Genomic DNA, 24,393 nt, shown 5'->3' with positions numbered 1-24,393 from the left:
CTCTGTTTCTTTCTGTTTAAAAGGTTTTATTTTATATTTCACAAAAAATGTATAAGACTCAAAGTAAATATAATCAATAATATTATAACATTTTATGGTAACATAACTACAGTTATCATGGTGAGCATGTGTACTGTATAGAATTGCCATGTTGTGTACCTGAAACTACTAAAACAGTGCATGTCAACTATACTTCAATAGTAAAATTTTTTAAATAAGACTCAGCTACCGGGGCACCTGGGTGGATCAGTGGGTTAAGCCTCTCTGCCTTTGGCTCAGATCATGATCTCAGGGTCCTGGGATTGAGTCCCGCATCGGGCTCTCTGCTCAGCAGGGAGCCTGCTTCCCCTCTGACTGCCTCTCTGCCTACTTGTGATCTGTCTGTCAAATAAATAAATAAAATCTTAAAAAAAAAAAAAGACTCAGCTAGGAAGACAGCTTTGTCACAAGTGAATGAGAGTAGTAATGTAAACTCAATATACACTCTATTATGAGTTATTTATATAATGTTGTATATAATAATTTAAAATATGCAGGCCCAGTTTGTTTGTTTGTTTTTTAAATTAGATCTGCATATAGAAGACATTTGTGATTAAATTTTAAGATTGGTAAAGCCAATTTCAAGATACTTATATTTTGAGTATAGATTCACCAGTACAAATAGGTTAACTAACAGAATAATAATCCTCAAAGGTCCTCTCTTTGTCCTGTGCTCACACATTATAATGTGAGTCTATTTGCTAATTTACCTTCTTTTAATTACTTCTCAAATTACAGTAGTTAGGCATTGAGTTCCCTGTGCGTTTCACCTGTTTCCTTTATTTCAGCCTTCCCATTCATCATTCTCTTTTTCCAGAAAAAAACAGCGCAATGATTTCTATTGCCACCATTGTAATTACAGAAATAATCCAGCTCTTAGACCCTGCATTGAAATTTCAGGTACTTTTTTTTTTTTTTAAATATTTTATTTATTTATTTGACAGAGAGATTGAAAGAGAGCACAAGTAGGCAGAGCAGCAGGCAGAGGCAGAGGGAGAAGCAGGCTCTCGGCTGAGCAAGGAGCTCCATGTGGGACTCAATCGCAGGACCCTGGGATCATGCATGACCTGAGCCAAAGGTAGCTACTTAAGTGACTGAGCCACCCAGGTGGCCCTCAGGTACTTTTTCATTAATGTAGTAAATTAGAGTTTGACCAGGATGCAGATTTCTCATTGATTACTCTAAATACCTTGTCCCTATATGTGATGTTTGTAAGGAAGCATTTTCTAAAATTTTCTATTAATTACTAGTGGCCTTTGTTCTTTATTAGAAGAGTATTTTTCAAACATTTTTAATTGTGATTCACACTAAGAAACACATTTTACATTATGGTCCGTTACACAAATATATGTACATATATTAATGAAAAGAAGATGAGTTCATGACTCAGTATTGTCATCATTTGATATACGGTGCACTTATTTTTCTGTTCTAGACTCATCTATTTTATTAAGCAATGTGGTTTGGAAACGCGCAATTGATATTTCTGATCTGCTAATAGATCAGAAGCCTCAACTGATAAACAATTGCTTACAAATGCAACTTTGCCTTCTCTCTGACGGCTCTCTGCTCCTGAGCTTGCTTCTCTCCTTTCTGTTTTTATGTCAACACTAGGGTGTTTGGGGTTCATTCCTTTTGGCAGGAGAGTAACTTCCAGAGCTAGATCTGTGTTGAACATTTTTCATTCTTGGTTGGAACCACAGACACCATGGCACCTGCTATAACATTTTCCAACTATCCCTCCTGGTAATTGGCTACAGTATTCTCTCAGGAGCTCAGAGTTCACTTAGAACCATTTCATCCCATTCATTGGTGTGTGGGCTTTACATGAACTCTGTGACACGTATTTCCAGTGGTCAGTGGTCCTGCTATACTCATGTTGAGTCAAGGATGTGCATAAGGCACAGTGGGCTAATGTGCTCTAAATTCCATTCTGACTTTCTAATCTATAAGCCATGGTAGATGATGCCAGGGAGAATATATTTCTGTTTTTTCCCCTCTCAGGTTTATTGAGACATTATTGACAAATAACATATGTAAGTTACATGTTATATAACAACATAATTACTTGATACATATATTGTGAAATGATTACAACAATAAGGTTGGTTAATGCCACCATCACCTCACATAATTGCCTCTTTCTGTGGTGATAACATTTAAGATTTACTTTTAAACAACTTTTAAGTATATAATGCAGTATTGTCAATTATGGTCATCATGCTCTACTTTAGATCCTAAGAACTTATTAATCTTAAAGGTGGAGATTTGTACTCTTTGACCAACATCTCCCCATTTCCCCCACCTCCAGCCTTGTGGCAACTATTATTCAACTCTCTATTTCTATGAGTTTGTTCTTTATAGATTCTCTATGTGAGGGAGATCATGTAGTATTTATTTTTCTCTGAGTAATGCTGTAATGAACAAGGGGGTGCAGATACTTCTTTGAGATAGTGGTTTCATTTCTTTCAGATATATACCAGGATGGGGCTGCTAGATCATATGTTTATATTTTTATAAATATAGTTTTATATTTAAAATATAATATTTATAATATAATATTTAAAATAGTTTTATATTTAATTTTAATTTTAGTTTTTATAGTTTTATATTTAGTTTTATATTTAATTTTTTGAAGAATCTTCATACTACCTTCTATTAGTGGCTATGCAAGTTTACATCCCTACCAAAGTGCACAAGGGCTCCTTTTCTCTACGTCCATGACAACATTTGTTATTATCTCTTGTCTTTTGATAATAGCCATTCTAACAGGTGTGAGGTGATACCTCATTGTGGTTTTTATTTTCACTTCCTTGATGAATGAGTGCTGTTGAGTAACTTTCCATGTATCTACTGGCCATATGTGTCTTTCTTGGAAAAATGTTTAAGTCCTCTACCCATTTTTATTTTTATTTTAAAAATTCATTATACATTTATTTATTTTAGAGAGAGAGAGAGAGAGAGAGAGAGAGAGACAGAGAAGGGGTCTGGTGGGGCAGAGAGAAAGGGAGAGAGAGAATCTTAATCTGCTCCATGCTCAGCACAGAGCCTGACCAGGCCTCAATCTCATGACGCTGAGGTCATGACCTGAGCTAAAAATCAAGAGTCAGATGCTTAACTGACAGAGAGACCAGGTGCCCCGGCCCTTCATCCATTTTTAAATTGGATTGTTTATCTTTTGTTATTTTTGTTAAGATGTTATTTTTTGATATTTTGTTATTTTTTGATATTTTGTTATTTTTGTTAAGATGTTATTTTTTGTTATTTTGTTATTTTTGTTAAGATGTTATTTCTTACATCTTTTGGATATTAACACCTTCTCAGATATATGGTTTGCAAATATTTTCTCCTTTACTGTAGGTTGTCTTTTCATTTTGTTGATTATTTCATTTGCTGTGCAGAAACTTTTTTGTTTGATATAGTCACACTTAATAATTTTTGCTTTTGTTTCTTGTGCTTTTGATGCTATAACCAAAAAAAAAAAAAATCATTGCCAAGATGAATGTTAAAGAGGTTTTTCTCTATGTTTTTGAGCTTTTTCTCTGTTTTGTTTTGTTTTTCTAGTAGTTTCAGTTTGGGGTCTTCCATTTAAGTCTGTAATCCATTTTGAGTTAATTTTTGTGAGTCATGTGATATAGGAGTTCAGTTTCATTCTTTTGCATGTGGATATCTAGTTTTCCCAATACCATTACTTGAAGTAATTCTTATTTTCCCATTGAGTATTCTTGGCTATGAAATATCAGTTGACTGTGTATGCGTAGGCTTTTTTCCCAGATTCTTTATTCTTTCTATTGGTCTCTGTGTTTGTTTTTATGTAATATTTTGCTACTTTGATTACTATAGCTTTGTAATAAGGTTTGAAATCAGGAGGTGTGATGCCTCCAGCTTGTTTCTTTTTTCTCAGCATTGCTTTGTTTTTTCAGGGCTTTTTGTGGTGCAGTACAAATTTTAGGATTGCTTTTTCTATTTCTGTGAAAATGCCATTAGAATCTTGATAAAGATTATATTATATCTATAGATCACTTCAGGTAGTATGATCACATTAATAATTATTAATTCTTCTGATCCATGGACATGGGATATTTTTCTACTTATTTGGGTCCTCTTCAATGTCTTTTATTAATATCTTACAACTTTCAGTATACAGATCTTTCACCTCCTTATTTAAATATATTCTTAGGTATTTTATTAATTTTGATGCTATTTAAATAGGATTGTTTTCCTTATTTCTTTTTCAAGTAGTTGTTAGTGTATAGAAATCCAGTTGATTTCTCTATGTGGATTTTGTGTCCTGCAAGTTTACTAAATTTGTTTATTCTAACAATTTTTTGGTGAGATCTTCAGGATTTTCTCTATGTAAGATCATATCATCTGCAAACAGATACAATTTTACTTTTTCTTTCCATTTCAGATGCCTTTTATTTCCTTTTCTTGCCTGATTGCTCTGGCTAGCATTTCCAGTACTATGTGAATAGGAATGTAAGTGTGGATACCCTATCATTTTACTGTTCTTAGCGGGAAAGATTTCAACCTTTTGCTTTTGAGTATGGTGTTAGTTGTGGCTTTGTCATATATGACTTCTGTTTATCTGAGGTATGTTTCTTCTATACCCAATTTTGAGAGCCTTTCACCATAAAAAGGATATTAAATTTTGTCAAATGATTTGTCTGCATCTATTGATTGACTGTAGGACTTTTATCTATCATTCTATTAATGTAGTGTTTTGTATCTATTAATTTACATATGTTGACCCATTCTTACATCCCAGGGATAAATCCCACTTGATTGTAGCATATGATCTGTAATATATTATTGAATTCAGTTTGCTGGTATTTTGTTGAGATTTATATTCATCAGAGTTATTGACCTATAGTTTCCTTTCTTACAGTGACATTATTTGGCTTTGGTATCAAGGTAACACTGGTCTTGTAAGATAGGTTTGGGAGTGTTCCCTCCTTTTCAAATTTTTTTTTAAGAGGTTGAGAAGAATTCGCATTAATTCTTTAAATGTTTAGTAGAATTTACCAGTGAAACCCCTTGGTTCTGGGCTATTCTTTGTTGTGAGGTTTTTTTTTTTTTTTTTTAAGATTTTATTTATTTATTTGACAGACAGAGATCACAAGTAGGCAGAGGGGCAGGCAGAGAAAGAGGGAGGAAAGGAAGCAGGCTCCCTGCTAAGCAGAGAGCCCAATGCAGGGCTCTATCCCAGGACTCTGAGATCATGACCTGAGCTAAAGGCAGAGGCTTAACCCACTGAGCCACCCAGGCATCCCTTCTTACAGCTTTTTTTTTTTTTTTCTAAGATTTTATTTATGTTGTGCAGTTTTTGATTACTGTTTCAGTCTTCTTGTCATTGCTCTGTTCAGCTTTCTATGTCTTCATAATTCAGTCTTGATAAGTTTTATGTTTCTAGGAATTTACCTCTTTCTTCTAAATTATCCAGTTAGTTTGCATATCATTCATTATAGTTTTTATGACCCTTTATATTATTATTGAATCAGTTTTAAAGTCTCCTCTTTCATTTCTAATTTTATTTGACTCTTCTTTTTTCTTAGTCTAGCTAAAGTTTCTTTAATTTTTTTATCTTTTCAAAAAAACCAACTTTTAATTTTATTGATCTTTCCTATTGTTTTTTTCTGATCTCTGTTTTGTTTATTTCTGCTCTGATAATTATTTTCTATCTCAGCTAACTTTGGGCATGGTTTGTTTTTTGTTTTCTGGTTCCTTAGATTGTAAAGTTAAATCACTTATTTGTCATCTGTATTTTTTCTTAATTTAGGTATTTATTGCTATAAATTTCCCTTTTTTTTTTAAAAGATTTTATTTATTTATTTTAGACAGAGAGAGAGAGAGAGAGAGCAGAAGCAGGGAGGGGGCAGAGGGAGAAGCAGAGACCCCACTGAGCAGGGAGCCTAGAGCAGACACTTAACTGACTGAGCCACCCAGGCTCTCCTAAACTTCCTTCTTAAAACTGCTTTTGCCAAAATCCCATAAATTCTGGCATGCATTTTTTTTTCATTTGTTTAACTGTATTTTTAAAAAATGTCTAAGATTTTTAAAATTTTATTTTAATTATGGTCTAGTTAATATACAGTGTTATATTAGTTTTAGCAGTACAATATAGTGATTCAACAATTCCATACAACACTATGTGCTCATCAGAATAAGTGCACTCCTTAATCCCCATCACCTATTTGACCCATACCCCCATCCCGCTCCCCTCTGGTAATCATCAGTTTGTACTTTATAGTTGAGTCTGTTTCTTGATTTGTCTCTCCCTCTCGCTTTCTCTTTTTTTACCCTTTGCTCATTTGTTTTGTTTCTTAAATTCCACATATGAGTGAAACCATATGGTATTTGTCTTTTTCTGACTTATTTTACTTAGTATTATACTCTTTAGCTCAACTCATGCTGTTACAAATGGCAAGATTTCAGTTTTTTTATGACTGAAAAATACTCCATTGTGTGTGTGTGTGTGTATACTACTTATGCTTTATCCCTTCATCATTCACATCAATCAGTGAATATTTGGACTGCTTCCCTATCTTGGCTATTGTAAATAATGCTGCTATAAACTTAAGCTTGCATGTATCCCTTTGAATTAGTGTTTTTGTATTCTTTGAATAAATACCTAGTACTGTGATTGCTGAGTTATATGGCAGTTCTATTTTTAAATTTTTGAGGAACCTCCATACTGTTTTCCACAGTAACTGCTCCAGTTTGCATTCCCTCCAACACCGCACAAGAGTTCTTTTTTCTCCACATTTTTGTCAACACTTGTTTCTTGTGTTGTTGATTTTAGCCATTCTGACAGGTGTGAGGTTATACCTCATGGTAGTTTTGATTTGCATTTCTCCAATAATGAGTGATGTTGAGTATCTTTTCATGTGTCTCTTTCAATATATTTTTAAAAATTCTTTTTGAATTTTTCTTTGACCCATTGGTCATTCAGGACCTTGTTGTTTAACCTCTACATATTTGTGAGTTTTCCAGTTTTCTTCTTGTAATTCTGGTAATTGATTTCATACCACTGTTGTTGGAAAAGATACTTGGTATGACATCAGTCTTTTTACATTTGCCAAGGCCTATTTTGTGACCTAGTAAGTTATCTATTCTGGAGAATATTCCATGTGTACTTGAGAAGAATGTGTATTCTATTTCTGTTGGGTAGAATGTTCTGAACATGTATATTAAGTCAGTTTGGTTTAAGGTATACTTTATGTCCAGTATTTCCTTACTAGTTTACTTTTTGGATGATCTGTCTATTGTTGAAAGTAGGTCCTAAAGTCTCCTACTATTAATGTATATTGTTTATTTCTTTGTTCAGATTTGTTATTATTTGCTTAATATATTTAGGTACTCTGAAGTTGGGTGCATATATATTTACTATTGTTATATCCTTTTGACGAATTGACCCTTTTATTATTATGTTCTTTTTTTTTTCTTTTTACAATTTTTGACTTAAACTTCATTTTGTCTTATATAAATATAGATGCCTCTACTTTCTTTTGGTTTCCTGTGGAAGTTAGCTTGGCTCACCTGGAGCCCGAGTTGTTTTGTGTTTTGTTTTGTTTTGTTTTCTGGAGGCTGATTGAGAACCTGGAGCTACAGGAGCTGGCCTATTCTGTGAGAACTAGCTGGAATTGAGATTCATGGGATTCTTATAACTTGAGCTCTGGGGAACCTGCCAGGAGTCTGGTCCCATGGAAGATGCCAGCACCAAAGTGGGCAAGGAGTGTGGGTTTGGATGATCCTGTTGGGAGACCGGGTCCATGATAGTTGGCCAGTGGGATGAACTAGGAGCCTGGTTCTGCAGGAACTTTCCAGAGAAATGGGATCTGGAAGGTGCTGGGATGGGCCAGGGGTTTGGGTTCTTGGGGTCCTGCTGGAAGTCTGGTGCTCTGAAAGCCAACTGGGGCATTTGTAACCACATAAGGTCACTAGAGCCAGCTGGTATACATTTCTTAAAACTAACAGATGCATTTCTTAAAACTAACAGTCCAGTGCTTACCGTTAGAATTGCCTATTTAGCTCACAATGATTCTGATATCTTCCAGTCCATAGTGATGGCTCCTTATATCCACAATGAGCATTAAGATACAACTTCTCTCCTGCTGCTCTCATCTCTGCCAGTCACACGGTAGGCATCTGATCCAACATGGGAGTTGCATGAACATTTAGAATTGGTGCTGTGAGTAAGGAGAGAGAAGTTGGAAAGACTACAAAAAGGCCAGTGTAACAAGCATATGAAGTATGGGGAATAAGTGTCAGGCAAAGCTGGGGAGAGAAGCAAGTGTAAACAGTGCAATGACAGGCTTTGTTAAGAATTTTTGTCTTTATTCACAATGATGGAAAGCCACTGAGAGTTTTAAGAGGATGAGGCTGCAGTGGAGAGGGTGATGTCACCAGTTTAGCATGGTGAAAGGTCAGTTGGGCTATAGTATGCAAACTATAGGAGGAGGCCAGATTATGTGGTGGTAGATCATCCAGAAGGTGATTTCAGTAGTCCAGGCAAGTTGTGATGGCAGTTAGAATTTAGGGAAGTGGTGGTGGAAAAAGAGAGACATGGATATATTGTCAGATTTTAAAAAAAAATCACTGTCATTGTTATCATAAATTTCCCTGAGTTCCTTGAACTCATTTTTGTTTTGTTTTTTTTTCTCTTTTTCTTCTTTTGTTTTGTTTTGTTTTCTTCTTTCTCTTTCTCTTTCTCTCTCATTCTTTCTCTTTCTCTCTTCATTTCTTTTCTTTCTTGGCTTGTAATGCTTAGGGTGGGGAAATTCTTCCCAAATAAGACATTGTTTAGATTTAGTCCAATAACTGTGACTAAGAAAACTGAAGTAGATATTTGATCTATAATATAAAAACTGAATCCCATTTTGCCTTAAAATTGATTAACTTATCATTATATTTATATTTAACAGATGAATCAGACAGAGGAAGAAAGAATGAATTCATTTATTTATTTTAGAAGATTTTTATTTATTTATTTGAGAGAGAGTGAGCATGAGCAAGGGCAGAGGAAGAGGGAGAGGGAGAAGCAGACTCCTCACTGACCAGAGAGCCTGATCCCAGGCTCAGTCCCAGGATCCTAAGATCATGACCTGAGCCAAAGGCAGACTCTTAACCAGCTGAGCTATCCAGGTGCCCCAATTATTTATTTGAATACAAGTGAAGTCATTTAGAGACAGGAGCAGCAATATGTTAATAAAAAGATAAGTCCAAGAATATATAGCTTTTTAAAAATTAAGGATTCACTTGATACTCTGACTGGTAATATGTGACTCTTCCTAAATGATTATAAGATATTCAAATACTCATTTATCTGCTCTGTGGTATTGGTGTTTATAGTATCAATAGGAATAAAAACCATATAAAATAAGTATATGATATACACATACATTTACTGGAATGGTTACTGTTGAGTGGGTTTTGAAATAGAGTTGTCTATTCTGATGCTTACTCTCACTTTCAAAATAAAAAGAAAGATATTTAATTTCCTTAGTGGAGGGAAGACTTCCTGGGGAAACAAAAATCACCCAAGTTAAAGAGTGACTTAAATGGTAGATCTTTGTACCATTCATTGCCCGAAATTCATTAATTTTTTAAATTAATGGAGGTGATTGAGTGGAATAATTCATTACATACCTTTCTTGGCATTTAAACCATTCTATCAAAATATTCTAAAAATGACATTTCATCTGTTAGTGGACTTTAAAAGAGTTAATTTTCTTGAGGAACAAAAACTCAGAACCCAATTTCTTCCTCTCTCTATGCTCAGCTCATCATTTCCCAAGAAATTACATCTTTGGAAATTGCCAAAAACTATTTTTGGAGGAACAGTATATCCACTGTGGTAAAAAGAAAAACGAATAAATGAAACTGCCATAGAGCATATAAACTTCTTAAAATTTTATTTAATTAGATTACCCCTGATGTCCCATATCCATTTTCTATTCTGATGAAAAGATTTTAGACTTTTTTCACATTTAACTTTGAAAAAAAAATAGTGAGAACTTTTTTGGTAACATTCATGCTAAAATTATTTTCCTTCATTTCTTTCTATCTAATGCTGAACTTACTTTTTAAAAAAAGAATAAATGCAATATCTGCACTTTTTAAAAATTTTTTTGCAATATCTGTACTTCAAATGTATTTTTTTGGACCTAACATCTATTTAGTAGTCAAAGTGTACCAAATGGTGATATCAGGAAATTGTCTATGTCCTGCAGAGTATACTTTTTAGTCATTCAATATTGAACTTAATTTTAATGGGGAGGTGATCAGGTTAACAGTGATGGTAATCCTAGAGAATAAATGATCATTGCTAGGACTACAGGCTTGCATGGGATATGATGGAAGCAGAAAGAAGGAAAGCAAATCTAGATTGATGGCTGTGTAGGTGGAGCATGGACTGACAAAATCGTATCGGAGGAGATCATGCCTGACCCAAGGGTTGAAGGTTGTGTGGAATCCAGGCAGAAGGTGTAGGAGGTAGGAGGGGACTTGTATCAGTGGCCCATGACTGGTACAAACAGTACAATGTGGAAGGCTGAGAGATGACACTGAAGAGGCAGCAGTGACTAGATTGTGACAGCCTTCCATGCCATATTTAGAAATTAGAACTTTACCTTAAAAGATTTAGGTGGATAGATGGGATGACTAAATTCTGTACTTTAGAGATGCATTTCTGTACTGTAGGAATTGTGATGTTCATTGTTATAACAGGGACCCTTCTACTGAGTACTTGCTATGCCCCAGACATTGTTATTTTATGTAACTTTTAAGGCAGCATTACTCATGTTACAACCTAGAAAATAGGCTCTGAATGTTTAAACTTCTTGTCTAGAGGTATATAAATTGAAAGTGGCCAAGCTTGGATGTAAATCCAGATATAGCTGACTATAATTCAGTCTCCCCAGGCACTATGCAGTTGGCCTTCCACAGATCCTAAATTTAGGCATGTCAAAAAAAAAAAAAAAAGAATTTTCATAGACTCTTGAACATATTCCTTTTGAGAACTTGTCTCATTTTCCATCATTTTGTGTTAGACTTGACCAATTACATGCACCTGTTAAATTGTTTTTCTGAGGAAAACAAGAATATCATGGAAAATCCAGTTTATTGACAAGTTGAAAACCAGTTTGATGACACACTGTCAGCTTGAAGGACGAAGAGAAGCTGAGGGCTTGGGGACAGAGAGACCTGCAGTGGACACAAGAACCAATTTACTTTTTTCATGGGAGCTGAGGGGAGGGGAGGGAAGAACCTAAGCTTTTTGATCCTCCATTTTATGATTGGTGACATGGACATAGTAATAGTTACTGTTTAGGGTTGTTACGTAGATTGCAAGAGGTATGTCTTTAAAACCCCCGTTTAGTGCTTGAATAGATTATTATTACCTCTAATCCATGGATTTTGACTTGGAAATATAGAACACCTAGGGAAAAGTGCCTCAAGTATATATGGGGAATATACAGGTGCTATAAAAGTTGCATCTATTTAAGAACAGTGATAATTGTGTTGAAAATTCAGAAGGCATGGTACTTACCATATACAACTTTGTATTATAAAATGGTACAAAAATCATTGGCACCTGAGTTGTTTTATATCGTGGTATGTCTATAAGGATTAAGATATTTATCATTTTGAGGTATAGAAATAAATCCCAGGAAAGAGGTTATCTATTGAAGACTAAAGGAATAAATAAATAAATAAATAAAGAGATGCCATATAAAGTAGTTACAGTTATAAGACTGGTAGAACCAAGAGGAAGAGAATAGCAAGTTGTGGGGTTTTGAGAGCTTAAATATGGGTTAACACTGTGGTGGTAGAAATGATGGAAAAATCTCCAGATAGGAATATGGCTCTAATAGTCTATGCAGTTAATATGCAGTTCCTGGATTGATGCACTACTTTAATTTTATTGTAAGAAATATTGCTTAATTGATGTGATCCACGAACTGGAGCTAGAAAGGGTTTTACAAGGCATGAACTTCTTTTGGGTTGGTATTTCTGGTAGGGACATTTGGTTATACTGCTTTAACTAAAATTGTTTGTGGCTCTAGAGGATAGAATTGGTATATTTAGATCAATCAATGCTTTTTCCCAAGCACGATGCTGTAATTGCTTTATGAGGAACCAAAGGAAGCCAGATGGAAAGAGAAAGTGGGCATATGAATCATCACATGGACAGACTGTGAACATGGCCGAAGGTCCTATGCGACCAAGAGGATGGGCTCTAGTTGAAGGCTCACAACCCAGACTGCCTCTGAGGGGTAATCATTCAGTCTGAGGGAGAATGCTCATTACTTGTGCACACAAGTATTAAACTGCAAACTGGAAATTAGACCTGTATTTTTTAGGTTTTAAAGAAAGCATTAAATATTTTTGGTTATCAAAATGACAAATCAGAGTTTTCCATTACATGCCAATTTTTATGGATGAATCACTTTATCCCTCTTACTCTCATTCTCTGAACACAATTGTTATCTAATTCAACCATGTAGAAATTAGTCATTTACTTCACTATAGCTCATCAGGTGTTGTTTCTTAACTCACTTTTGGGTTAGATTAATATTCAAGAAGCACTGATTGATTGTCATGTTTGCTTTCCTTTTTTTGTCAAATCTGTTGTAGCTCTCCAGGACAAGAAGTAGGTCTTATTGCTCTTGGAGACTCCAAATCTCCTAGCCCTGTGCCCTGCAGTGCTTAATGATTGTTGGTTAGTTGAAAATTAGGGTGGTTGTCCTTAAAGCTGCAACTCAAATACAAACAAGCAAAAATTTCAAACAAGTCAAATTCTAAATGATTAAAAACTTGATAAAATAGCATGTAAATTCACAGAAGTATTTTTTGAATAGGCAGTGATATTTTAATTGCATAGTAATTCCACTGAATAAACACAGTATATAAAAAAATAAAACAGAAACCAGATTTGAGTGTATACTGTTTCTGTGGATCTGGCTTATTAGGAAAGCTTTTTTTTTTTTTTTTTTTAAAAGATTTTATTTATTTTTCAGAGAGAGAGAGAGGGAGAGAGAGCGAACACAGTCAGACAGAATGGCGGGCAGAGGCAGGGGGAGAAGCAGGCTCCCCGCCAAGCAAGGAGCCCGATGTGGGACTCCATCCCAGGATGCTGGGATCATGACCTGAGTCGAAGGCAGCTGCTCAACCAACTGAGCCACCTAGGCGTTCCTTAGGAAAGCTTTATTGTTTTTGTTTTTGTTTCTTTAAGAACACTTATTCTTTTTTTTTATTTTATTAACATATAATATATTATTTGCTTCAGGGGTATAGGTCTGTGAATCATCAGTCTTACATAATTCACAGCACTCCCCAAAGCACATACCCTCCCCAATGTCCATCACCCAGCCACCCTATCCCACCTTATCCCCAACCCCACCCCACAGCAACCCTGAGAATAGCCTTTATTCTTTAGAGCAGTTTAGGTTCACAGCAAAATTAATGTGAAGGAACATTATATCCTTTATATCCCCTGCCCCCACACATACATAGCATCCCTTCATCAACAACCCCCACAAAAGTGGCACAGTTTTTACAATTGATGAACCTACATTGATGCATCATTGAAGTCTAGATAGAGTTCATTCTTGGTGTTGTATATTCTGTGGGTTTGGATGAACTTATAACGACAAATATCGATCATTATAGGATTATGCAAGGTAGTTTCACTGCCCGAAAAATCTGCTATGCTCCACCTATTCAAATACCTTCCTTCCCCCAACCCCTAGCAACCACCAGTCTTTTTACCGTCTCCATAGTTTTGCCTTTTCCAGAATGTCATATAGTTGGAATCATACAGTAGATAGCCTTTTCAGATTGGCTTCTTACTTAGTAATATGTATTTAAGTTTCCTCCTTGTCTTCTCATGGCTTGATAGCTCATTTCACTTTTGGCTGAATAATTCTGTTGTCTGCATATACTACAGTTTCTATTTATCCATTCACCTACTGAAGTTTTGATTACTTCCAAGTTGGCAACTGAGAATAAGCTGCTGTAAACATCGAGTGCAGGTTTTGTGTGGACATTAAGTTTTCAGCTCTTTGGGGTAAATACCAAGGAGTGAGATTGCTTGTTCATATGTTGAGTATGTTTAGTTTTATAAGAAATTGCAAATCTGCCTTCCAAAGTGGCTGTACCATTTTGCGTTCCCATCAGCAATGAATGAGAGTCCCTGTTGCTCCATAACCTCACCAGCATTTGGTGTTGTCAGTGTTCTGGATTTTGGCCATTCTAATGAGGTGTGCAGTGGTGTCTCATTATTGTTTTAATTTGCATTTCTCGGATGACATTTGATATGGAGCATCTTTTCATATGCTTATCTGCCATCTGTGTAACTTCTTTGGTGAGGAGCATCTTTTCATATGCTTATTTGCCATCTGTGTATCTTCTTTGGTGAGGTGTCTGTTAAGGTTTTTGGCTCATCTTTTAATCTGCTTTGTTTTTTTACTGTTGAGTTTAAAGAATTCTTTGTGTATTTTGGGTAATAGTCCTTTATCTGGTTCGGTTTTTGCAAATATTTTTCCCAGTCTGTGGCTTGTCTTCTACTTCTCTTGACATTGTCTTTCACAGAGCAGTTTTTTTTTTTTTAATATTAATGAAGTGTAATTTATTGATTCTTTCTTTCATAGACTGCATCTTTGGTATTGTATCTGAAAAGTCATCACCATACCTAAGGTCATCTAGATTTTCTCCTATGTTATCTTCAGGAGTTTTATATTTTGGCATTTTACACTTGGGTCTGTGCTTCATTTTGATTTATTTTTTGTGAAAGGTATAAGGTCTAGGTCTAAATTCATTTTTCTACGTGTATCTCTCCAGTTGTTCTAGCATCATTGGTTAAAAAGACTCTTTCCTGATTGTATTGTATTGTTCCTTTGTCAAAGATAAGTTGATTATATTTTTGTGGGTCAGTTGTACCTCTTAAGGAGTGTGATAGGAGCATTCTGAATTAGCTGTTACAGTTTATATTTACTTATCATTGTCTTAACCACAAATGTTACATGAAAGGCACTATAATGAGACTTCAGATTATTCCAAAACAGGATTCTTGTTCTCATGCAGTATAAGGAAAATTATGTAAATCCTTTCTGGGTTTCTCTTCTTTAATTAATACTTATTGAACTGTCTCCAGTGATTGAACAAGTTTTTGATCTTTTGAGTGAAAGAATTTAACTAAAATAGCATATCATTTGGTTCCCTGTACTGGAGTGGTGTTCTAGAGAAGAAGGTGTTAAAGTGTTAGAGATGGAGGGAGTACCATAAGCTTACCTTGAGCTATGAAAACTTAGTACTACAGAGAGACATCTTAAAGGTAACGTCATATATACTATCTCTAAGGGGGAATGAATTCTGTAGGAAACATATCTCCCCCCACCCCTCACCACCTTTGGAACGAGAGATCATTTCTGCCTTTCTCTAGGGCTCACAGTTGTCATTTGGCTTAGAGGCCCTGGAACAACAGTACCTTCTAACCATTGTTACTGATTGAAGGAGAGCAATGACACATGATCAAAGTAGCATCTCCGTCTCTCAGCATTGCCTGGTCTTTTACCACAGCCTCTTAGTTGGTTCTTCTGCCTCTCTTCTGAAAACACTCAAATCTATTCTCTACATATCAGCTAGAATGCTCTTCCTAAGGGGGTGAATAATGCTGAATGGTTTTACTTTTCTGCCTACAACACATAAGAAGCAGCATCCTAGCCCAGCATCTGACACCCTGGCTGTTTCCTTGGTTTCATCTCCTGCTGTGGTCTCCCACACTTTATGCTCCAGGGATTCTAAACTACTTGCAGCAACCTGTTGTATGTCACACGGTTCTGGAATACTCTTGTCTCTCTGGATGCTATGCCATTTCCCCCTTCTGTTCTGGTTGAATTTATTTCAAAACAATGCTTATATTTAGGTTAAATGTTGATAAAAATTTTTACTTAAATAAAAACACTGCTCAGGTGCTATTTCTTTCTTTTTTTTTTTTTTTAAATTTTATTTATTTATTTGACAGAGAGAGATCACAAGTAGGCAGAGAGGGAGAGAGGAAAGCAGGCTCTCCGCTCAGCAGAGAGCCCGATGTGGGACTCGATCCCAGGACCCTGGGATCATGACCTGAGCCGAAGGCAGCGGCTTAACCCACTGAGCCACCCAGGCGCCCCCAGGTGCTATTTCTTTTCAGAAGACTTCCTGAGCTCCATGGGTAGACGTAATCATTCCTGGACCTCTATGTCTCCCGTTGTTGTTTTTGCATATGCTGCACCCCTGCTTTGAACAATCATGCACAATCTAATATTGCATTTCAATGACCTATTTATTTGTTCTATTTCAGACTATGAGAAATCTGAGGGCTGAAATCACTTTGGCTTCTTGTAGTGGTGGGGTTATCCCATAGGACTCTACAGAAGCTAGTTAGGCTGAATTGCATATCAAAGAAACATGAATGGTTAGAATAGAAGAGGACTTGAGTTGGAGCAATGAGAAGAGGGGTCACAATCACCTGAGGGCCAGCTATGGGTTTTCTTTTGGCATTAGGTTATCTTCCTCATCATTTGCAATTTTTCTTAAAATTACCATGACTTTCCCAATGACATGAAAAAATGGTATAAAGAAGTGACTGAAACACATGGCTGTACATATGACTAATCATTAGATAGTTTGAGCCAACAAAAATGACTAGGTGGATAATCAAAGGTTACTAATTAAAATGTGACTGTGCATCCATTCAGAAAGATTTCCCTTAAATATTTGGGCAATTCCTACTGAATCCCAATACTAGGCATGTTGGGAAATGCTGGGACAGAAAAGACAAGCTTGACATGGTCCCTGACTTCCCAAAGTATGCTGGCCAATGGGAATTCTAGACAGTAAACAGGAACTAGGCTACTGGGATATTTATTAGGAATACTATCAGTGTAGTAAATAGGACATAATAATAAAGAAGCTGTGATAAGGGAGGTGTAGGTTTTTATATGATGAAAGCATATATGGGGATGCCTAATGCATACATGTGAGTCAGCAGGCTTTCCCGAGGGAGTAAAGAAAGCTAAAGATGATCTCAGGCAAAATTTGGGAGTGTGGAGTAGGGAGGACGTTTATCACTCATCACACTGCATCATACACATTTTTTAAAAAATTTCTAGCTGGTTTGTATCCTGTAGGAGAAATTATTTTAAAGTTCATTATGTCTTTGGTGTCTTACTCCATGTAAATATCATATGTAGTACACAAATGCACAGAAAGACAGTAAATATACTTGACTCATTCATACCTTGGACACCTCATGCAAAATAGTTTTCAAAGCAAGATTTTTCCCTCATGAATATTTTGATAAATCATAAATCACCATTTAAGTGATAAAATGCTAATTAATTTTTTCCTTCTTATGTCATAAGACATTAAAAATAGCCTAGAGAAGGGAGTAGTTACTGTCATGGCCATTAACTATGTGAAACTGAAATTAGAAAGATTCACCATAGAACACTCAAGTTCAACATTTATTTTCTTTAGTTCCTAATCTCTTACATGTATGGAACTCAGATTGATTTTACATGCTAACATATATTATTTTATATTATTCTATTAATGTAATAAATGATTTGATTAAGATTTGTCCCAGTGTGTTTTACATCAAGAAAATAAAAAGTAAAGTCGGAAAAAGAGTGGTCATGTCAGCTTCAGCTTGAGCCTGAGGTGGACAGTCTGTACGGGACTTGTTTCTGTAGGTAGCTCCTCATCTGCTCTAATTAACTAAGGTTTCACTTCATCTAGCCACAATATAGCTACTATTTTATAACAGAAAAGTTGTGTTTGGCACATTTGGGCTTTTGTCATTAAATTTTGTTTGTGGCTGCTTATTACCAAGTTGATGGTACTACAAATTACCTTTTTAAACCACCCTAACCTTGGTCTTTAAGGGCTTTAAAAGTCTCCATTACCAGTTTTCCTTGGCTACCTGTTGACATTCAAATACTCTTTACAACCTGATTTCTAGGTCTACTTTGCAACAATGTTGCCTTTACTGGTCTCTGATTTAGGCGGTGAAATGGCGCCTTGATCTACCTACAGATGCCATGAAGAGAGCAAGGAGAAAGTCCTAGATGATGGATAATTCATAGCATGGCTTTGTTCAAGGCCGTCATATTTTCTGCTTCTTCAGCACTTTTTTTTTTTTCCAATTTATTTATTTTCAGAAAAACAGTATTCATTATTTTTTCACCACACCCAGTGCTCCATGCAAGCCGTGCCCTCTATAATACCCACCACCTGGTACCCCAACCTCCCACCCCCCCGCCACTTCAAACCCCTCAGACTGTTTTTCAGAGTCCATAGTCTCTCATGGTTCACCTCCCCTTCCAATTTACCCAAATTTCCTACTCCTCTCTAACGCCCCTTGTCCTCCATGCTATGCTTCTTCAGCACTTTTAAGGGTCATTACTCTGTGGTGTTGGAGCCCTTTATGATAGGGACATTTTAACCCTCTGAATTTTTGTATTTTATATTTCTATCCCAAAGATTGCTAATATTTTTAAAAATTATTTTATTAAGCATCACCTAGGAAATAAATTTTTGGCAAGAATGTATTGCTCTTTGGCTTTTCTACAAATGACAATTTCCTCAATCTTCTTTCTAGAAATTTAATAGGAAGCAAACAGCATTTTCCTTAATATTTCTCTGGAAACTCTGGTTGTTGCTATGAGAATAATCTCTCAGTATGAATGGTGAGAAGCAGCAAAACATCTCCCTGGATACCTTTGGGTAGTAAATGAGGATTGCCCTTATTTCTCAAAACTATACCAGTTAGGTAGGGAAAAAAAATCAACGGCCTACCATAAAATGAAGTAGATTTTTGTTTCTACTCACCACCTAATTATCTCATAAAAATCTAATTTTTGTCAATTAGATTTGAGCTTTGACTTCTTTTTTGTGGGCATGGTTCTGTGAAACTGGAAGGGCTTCCTGTCCTGAGGACGTATATAATCCCTGTTCTTCCTAACACCTGTGAGGCCCAGAGCAAGAGTACAGATGGACAGCTGCAAATCAGATACCAAATCAAAATTATGTAAATAAAGCAGGTCTTAAAACTAATTTTAAGAAATTAATTAAATTTTACTTCATATTTTATTAGACTATTTGCAATGCTAGTCAATGTTTATTTAGTGGGAAGTGGGAAAAATTAATGTATCTTTTTATGGAGGCCAGGCTAAGACATCTCAGAAATGGGTATGCAGATTAGTGACATCATGTCCATCATGGTAAAGAATGAACAAATATTTCAAAAATGTTTCATCCTGGGGTAGGTAAAGTAGTACTATTGTGTATGTTTATGAAATTTTGAAAGTTCATGTCTGACTGTAGGAATTTAATAACATGATTGCAGAGGTTAGCTCATATTATCTTGACTCTAATAACATTATTTTTTAATACTGTAATTATAAATTTATAGAGCTTATGGAGATCAAGCAAAGCTTTTCATTCACATAAATCTTCTCATGATTATAACTTAAATTTTAATTCAAACATTTTATGTCTGTCAAAGATGGGATTCAACTTTTCTGTACTTGGCATGAGAATGGAAAAGGAAAAATAAGGAAATATTAACATAAAGATCATATCTTCTGGTTGGACCCTGAAAAAATGATTGGAGTGTGGGTAGTTTTATTTGGGAGGTGATCCTAGGGAACATTGCCAGGAAAGAAAGGAAGCCGATAGGTGTATTAATAAGCAGATTGGCACTGTGGGCACCTATACTTCAATGCCAGGGTAGATCTTTTGGATACTGTGTAGAGCATATCTGGGTGTCCTGCCAGAGGGACCAGCAAGCCTCAGATATTCATCTACTAACTGTCCATCACTGGTTAAAGGCTGCTCCTGAGGGCATTAATTTTCCAGCATTTTGACCTCCCAGTTGAAGCATGTTTTTGGGAGCACTTGGGTGGCTCAGTAAGTTAAGCATCTGCCTTTGGCTCAGGTCATGATCCTGGAGTCCTGGGATTGAGACCCATGTCACGTTCTCTGCACAATGGGAAGCCTGCTTCTCCCTCTCCCTCTGTCTGATGCATCCCCTGCTTGTGTATGCCTGCTCTCCCTCTCTCTGTCACATAAATAAATAAAATCTTAAAAAACAAAACAAAACATGTTTTTTCAGTCTAAGATATTCAGTCCTCAGGTGGAGTATAGGTGCTTGCAATTAGAAGCTCTTGGCCTGGGGGCACCTCGGTGGCTCAGTTGTTTAAGTATCTGCCTTTGGATCATGACCTCATGATCCCAGAGTCCTGGGACTGAGCCCTGCATTGGGCTCCCTGCTCAGCCAAGAGCCTGATTTTTCCACTCCCACTCCCCCTGCTTGAGCTCTCTCTGTCTCTCTGACAAATAAATAAATAAAATCTTAAAAAAAAAAAAACAAAGCTTTTGGCATGAATGAGAATGACAAAACTGAGGACTATGGTGGGGGCAGAATATGTCTGTTACAGAGGTGATCTTATGGGAAGGGAGAATTTCCAGAACACAGAGAGCAAATGAGAAAGAAGATATGAAAACTGGACAAGAACAGAGGATTTTTATCAAATTTGACTGAAGATTTCTATCTTCTTGTTACTTAGATTAGTCCCACATAAATGAGGGATCAAATTGTTGATCTTTGAGATAGTGAGAACCTAATAGAGGAAGAATTACCACTTGATACTATGGATTTGGTTCTTCCACAGTGGGACTAACCCATGTAACAATTATAATAAAACATATGTATTGATTTATAGGTCAAATTTTTATGAATTTTCATATATTCTCAATTTGTGATAGGTATGATGAGTTTAAAAGAGAACATTAGCCACAAAAGAGTTAGAAAAAAATTAAATATAACAGATGTAGAAATTGGGATAGATAATACCATCCAAGAAATGAACATATTAACACTTTCTTCCTGAGCATTGGTAGGGTGTTGGCAATTTAGTACACAGATTAATTAATTTCATGAGGTAAAGCAAAACCAGTAAGTGGCTTTAGAAAACAAAATGATTTTTTTTTTTTTTTTTTTTTTCAGAATAGGTTACCTGTGGGCGCTTAGGTGTCTCAGTGGGTTAAGCCTCTGGCTTTGGCTCAGGTCATAGTCTCAGGGTCCTGGGATCAAGCCCCACATCAGGCTTGGCTCAGCAGGGAGCCTGCTTCCACCTCTCACTCTGCCTGCCTTTCTGCCTAATTGTGATCTCTCTGTCTCTGTCAAATAGATAAATAAAATGTAAAAAAAAAAAAAGAACAGTTTACCTGGATTGACTATTTATAATTCATCATCAGACATTATCTGTTGTTCAATATAAGTGATTATAAGAAGAGAGATAGATGAGTCTACTTGTATATAGAGACAGACAAAAATTTTTGAAAAGTAATTGCTTAATTTTATAAGGTTAATTTCTTTAATATTTATTTAAGTCTGGATTGTCTGTAATAGCCTAATTATCGACTATGTACTAAAATAGGTCAAATCTTGCATTTTGAATGCTATATTCTTGGTCTTGGAAAAGTTATAGTGATGTTTCAATTTGAACAGTATTATTTTCAAGAGAGATACTATTTCAATGACAGAATACTATTCCTGCTACTTACAGCAAAGTTTGGCTTTTTTTTTTCAACTGCAGAAATCTAGTACAGCTTAAGGAAAGGGCAAACCTGCATGATGAAATTTAGCAGTGCCATTAAAATGCGGCAAGTATGCTAAATAGTTTGTTCTTTTTCACTATTAAGCCTTTCTAATAAAAGAGGTTCAAAGAAAATGGTAAAGATGATTAAAAACTTGGAAAAAAGTGACCCATAAGGGAAAAGGTAAAAGAACAGATATTATTTGGCCTCAACATTGAAGGTCATTTTCATAATTGTCTTCAAGTACTTGTCTAACATTTACCCTAAGTGTGTTACTTTACACATATATCTTCACTAAGGAAAATCAAAGGTAAGATGAGCTGAAATTGTAGTATAATGAATTTAATTAGATTGTAAGGAAGAATTTTGGGAGGAACAGTAAAGGAACTTAAAAATTATAATGATCAACTGATGGAAGCTTTAGGTCATCTATTGAGGGCTTTAATATACAGGCAATAACTACATTTGATACTGTTTTAGGAAAGAGGAATGAATGGAATGACTTCTTAAAGCTCTATCCATTTTGTAACTGTTAGCATTTACCTGGCCATTTTCTTGAAGTGTGGTCCCTAGACCACCAGCATAGGTATCACACAGGAACTTGTTAGATATGCAGATTTTTAGGCCCTATGAAACAGACATTATTTAGCCTCAAGACTAAAAATAGCTTAGATTTTTAGTCCCCCATTTACCTGACAGTTTTTTTTCTGATTAGATTATGGTTATAGGTGTTTGGGAGGAAGACCATGCAGGTACAATACATCTCATTCTCATTACATCACAGGAAGGGTACATGCTATCAAGATGACTTTACTATTGATGTTGACCTTGATCACCTGCCTGAATTAGTTTCTGTCATGTTTTCCCACTGTATAGTTAACTTCTTTCCCTCCTTTTCATTCTATGTTCTTCGGAAGTAAGTCACTATGGACAGCCACACTTAAGGATTTGGGAATTGTGCTCTACTTCCCTGAGGGTGGAGTATTACATAAATTATTTGGAATCCCTTGGCACAGAATATTTGACTCTCTTAATCAATCAGGCAATTAATTGATTCAGTTGTTTACTACAGCAGTATGGACTCCTTGATATTTATTTTACAACATGGGTTATTTTGACCTTCTCCCACTCCAGCGGTGAGAAGCCTGACTCCACCATCCATCATCATTTACTTAAGTGTTAATTCATGTGTGAATATTCCTTCCTTTCCAAAATTTAGCCCAGATTACTTTACAAAGGAGTTGGATCAAATTTCCATGGCACAGTTGATTTTTTTAGAACCTATTTCAGAAAATAATAAAGAACAAAAGCTTCCCATCTTCTGTATGTACTAGCATAATCTTGATGGCAAAACCAGATATGCACAATACAAGAAAAAAGTTAACTCATGAATGTACTTACAAAAACTTAAATACTGGCTATCTAGTAGTGCATGAAAAAAAATAATGTATCAGTATTACATTAGGTTTTTCCATAAAGGCAAGGATTGCTCAACATAAGTAATCTATTGATATAATTTATAATTAAACTAAAGAAGAAAAGTAATAGGATTATCTTAATTAGTGCTAAAGAATTATTTGTTAAGGGGCGCCTGGGTGGCTCAGTGGGTTAAGCCGCTGCCTTCGGCTTGGGTCATGATCTCAGAGTCCTGGGATCGAGTCCCGCGTCGGGCTCTCTGCTCAGCGGGGGCCTGCTTCCCTTCCCCTCTCTCTGCCTGCCTCTCTGCCTACTGTGATCTCTCTCTGTCAAATAAATAGATAAAATCTTAAAAAAAAAAAGAATTATTTGTTAAGATTTAATATCTATTTATTATAAAGCCTTGTAGCAAATGAGGTCTAGAAAGGAGCTTTTTTATTTGGTAAAGATTTGATACCAAACATTATATTTAATGGAGAAAATTTACATGCATTTATTTTAGTACCAAAGTCTTGAATATTATCTTAAAAAATAAAGGATATATAAGCATTGGAAAGGAAGATATAATTATACTAAGCAGATTATATAATTGTCTGCCTGAAAAAACAAAATCAGCTTAGAATTAATAAAAGAGGTCAGAACATTTGCAGGATAAACAAAATCAATTTACAAAAATCAGTAGCACTTTTCTCACCAGTGGTAACAATTTCCAGAAACAGAAGCTATAAAGTACTTGGGAAATAATCTAATGAAGACTTCCATGGAGGAAATATTAAAATGCTTGACTAAAGGGCAATGAAAGATAGTGGTCCCTGAGTGACAAGAAACAAACCAGGTGAACCCTAAAATTGCCTCAGCTTACTACCTTGAGAGACTTTCAATAGTGGAAATAAATTAGAAATCAATGACTGAAAGATATTTGCAAAATTTCTAGTGTATTAGAAAATTAAAATACACATTCCTAAGTAAACTATGGGTCAAATAATAAACTAATTTTTTAAGTAAATGAAAATTATAGCACATATCCAAATTTGCGTGATGTAGCTAATGCAGTGTTTAGGAGAAAATTGATAGCTTTCACAACCCTATTGCTGAAGAAGAGTCCTAAATCAGTAACCTCAGCTTCTACCTAGGAATTTAGAAAAGGGAGAGAAAAATGGAACCAAACACTAAGCATAAGAAAGGAAATGATCAGGAAATAATATGATAATCAATGAAATAGAAAACAAAATTAATAGATAAAGTCAATGAATTAATAGATAAAATAAATACAAAAAATCAAAAGCTAAT

This window comes from Neovison vison, chromosome 1 (genome assembly GCF_020171115.1).
Source record: "Neovison vison isolate M4711 chromosome 1, ASM_NN_V1, whole genome shotgun sequence".
In the NCBI taxonomy this organism is placed as follows: Eukaryota; Metazoa; Chordata; class Mammalia; order Carnivora; family Mustelidae; genus Neogale; species Neogale vison.
This window is presented reverse-complemented; position numbering follows the sequence as displayed.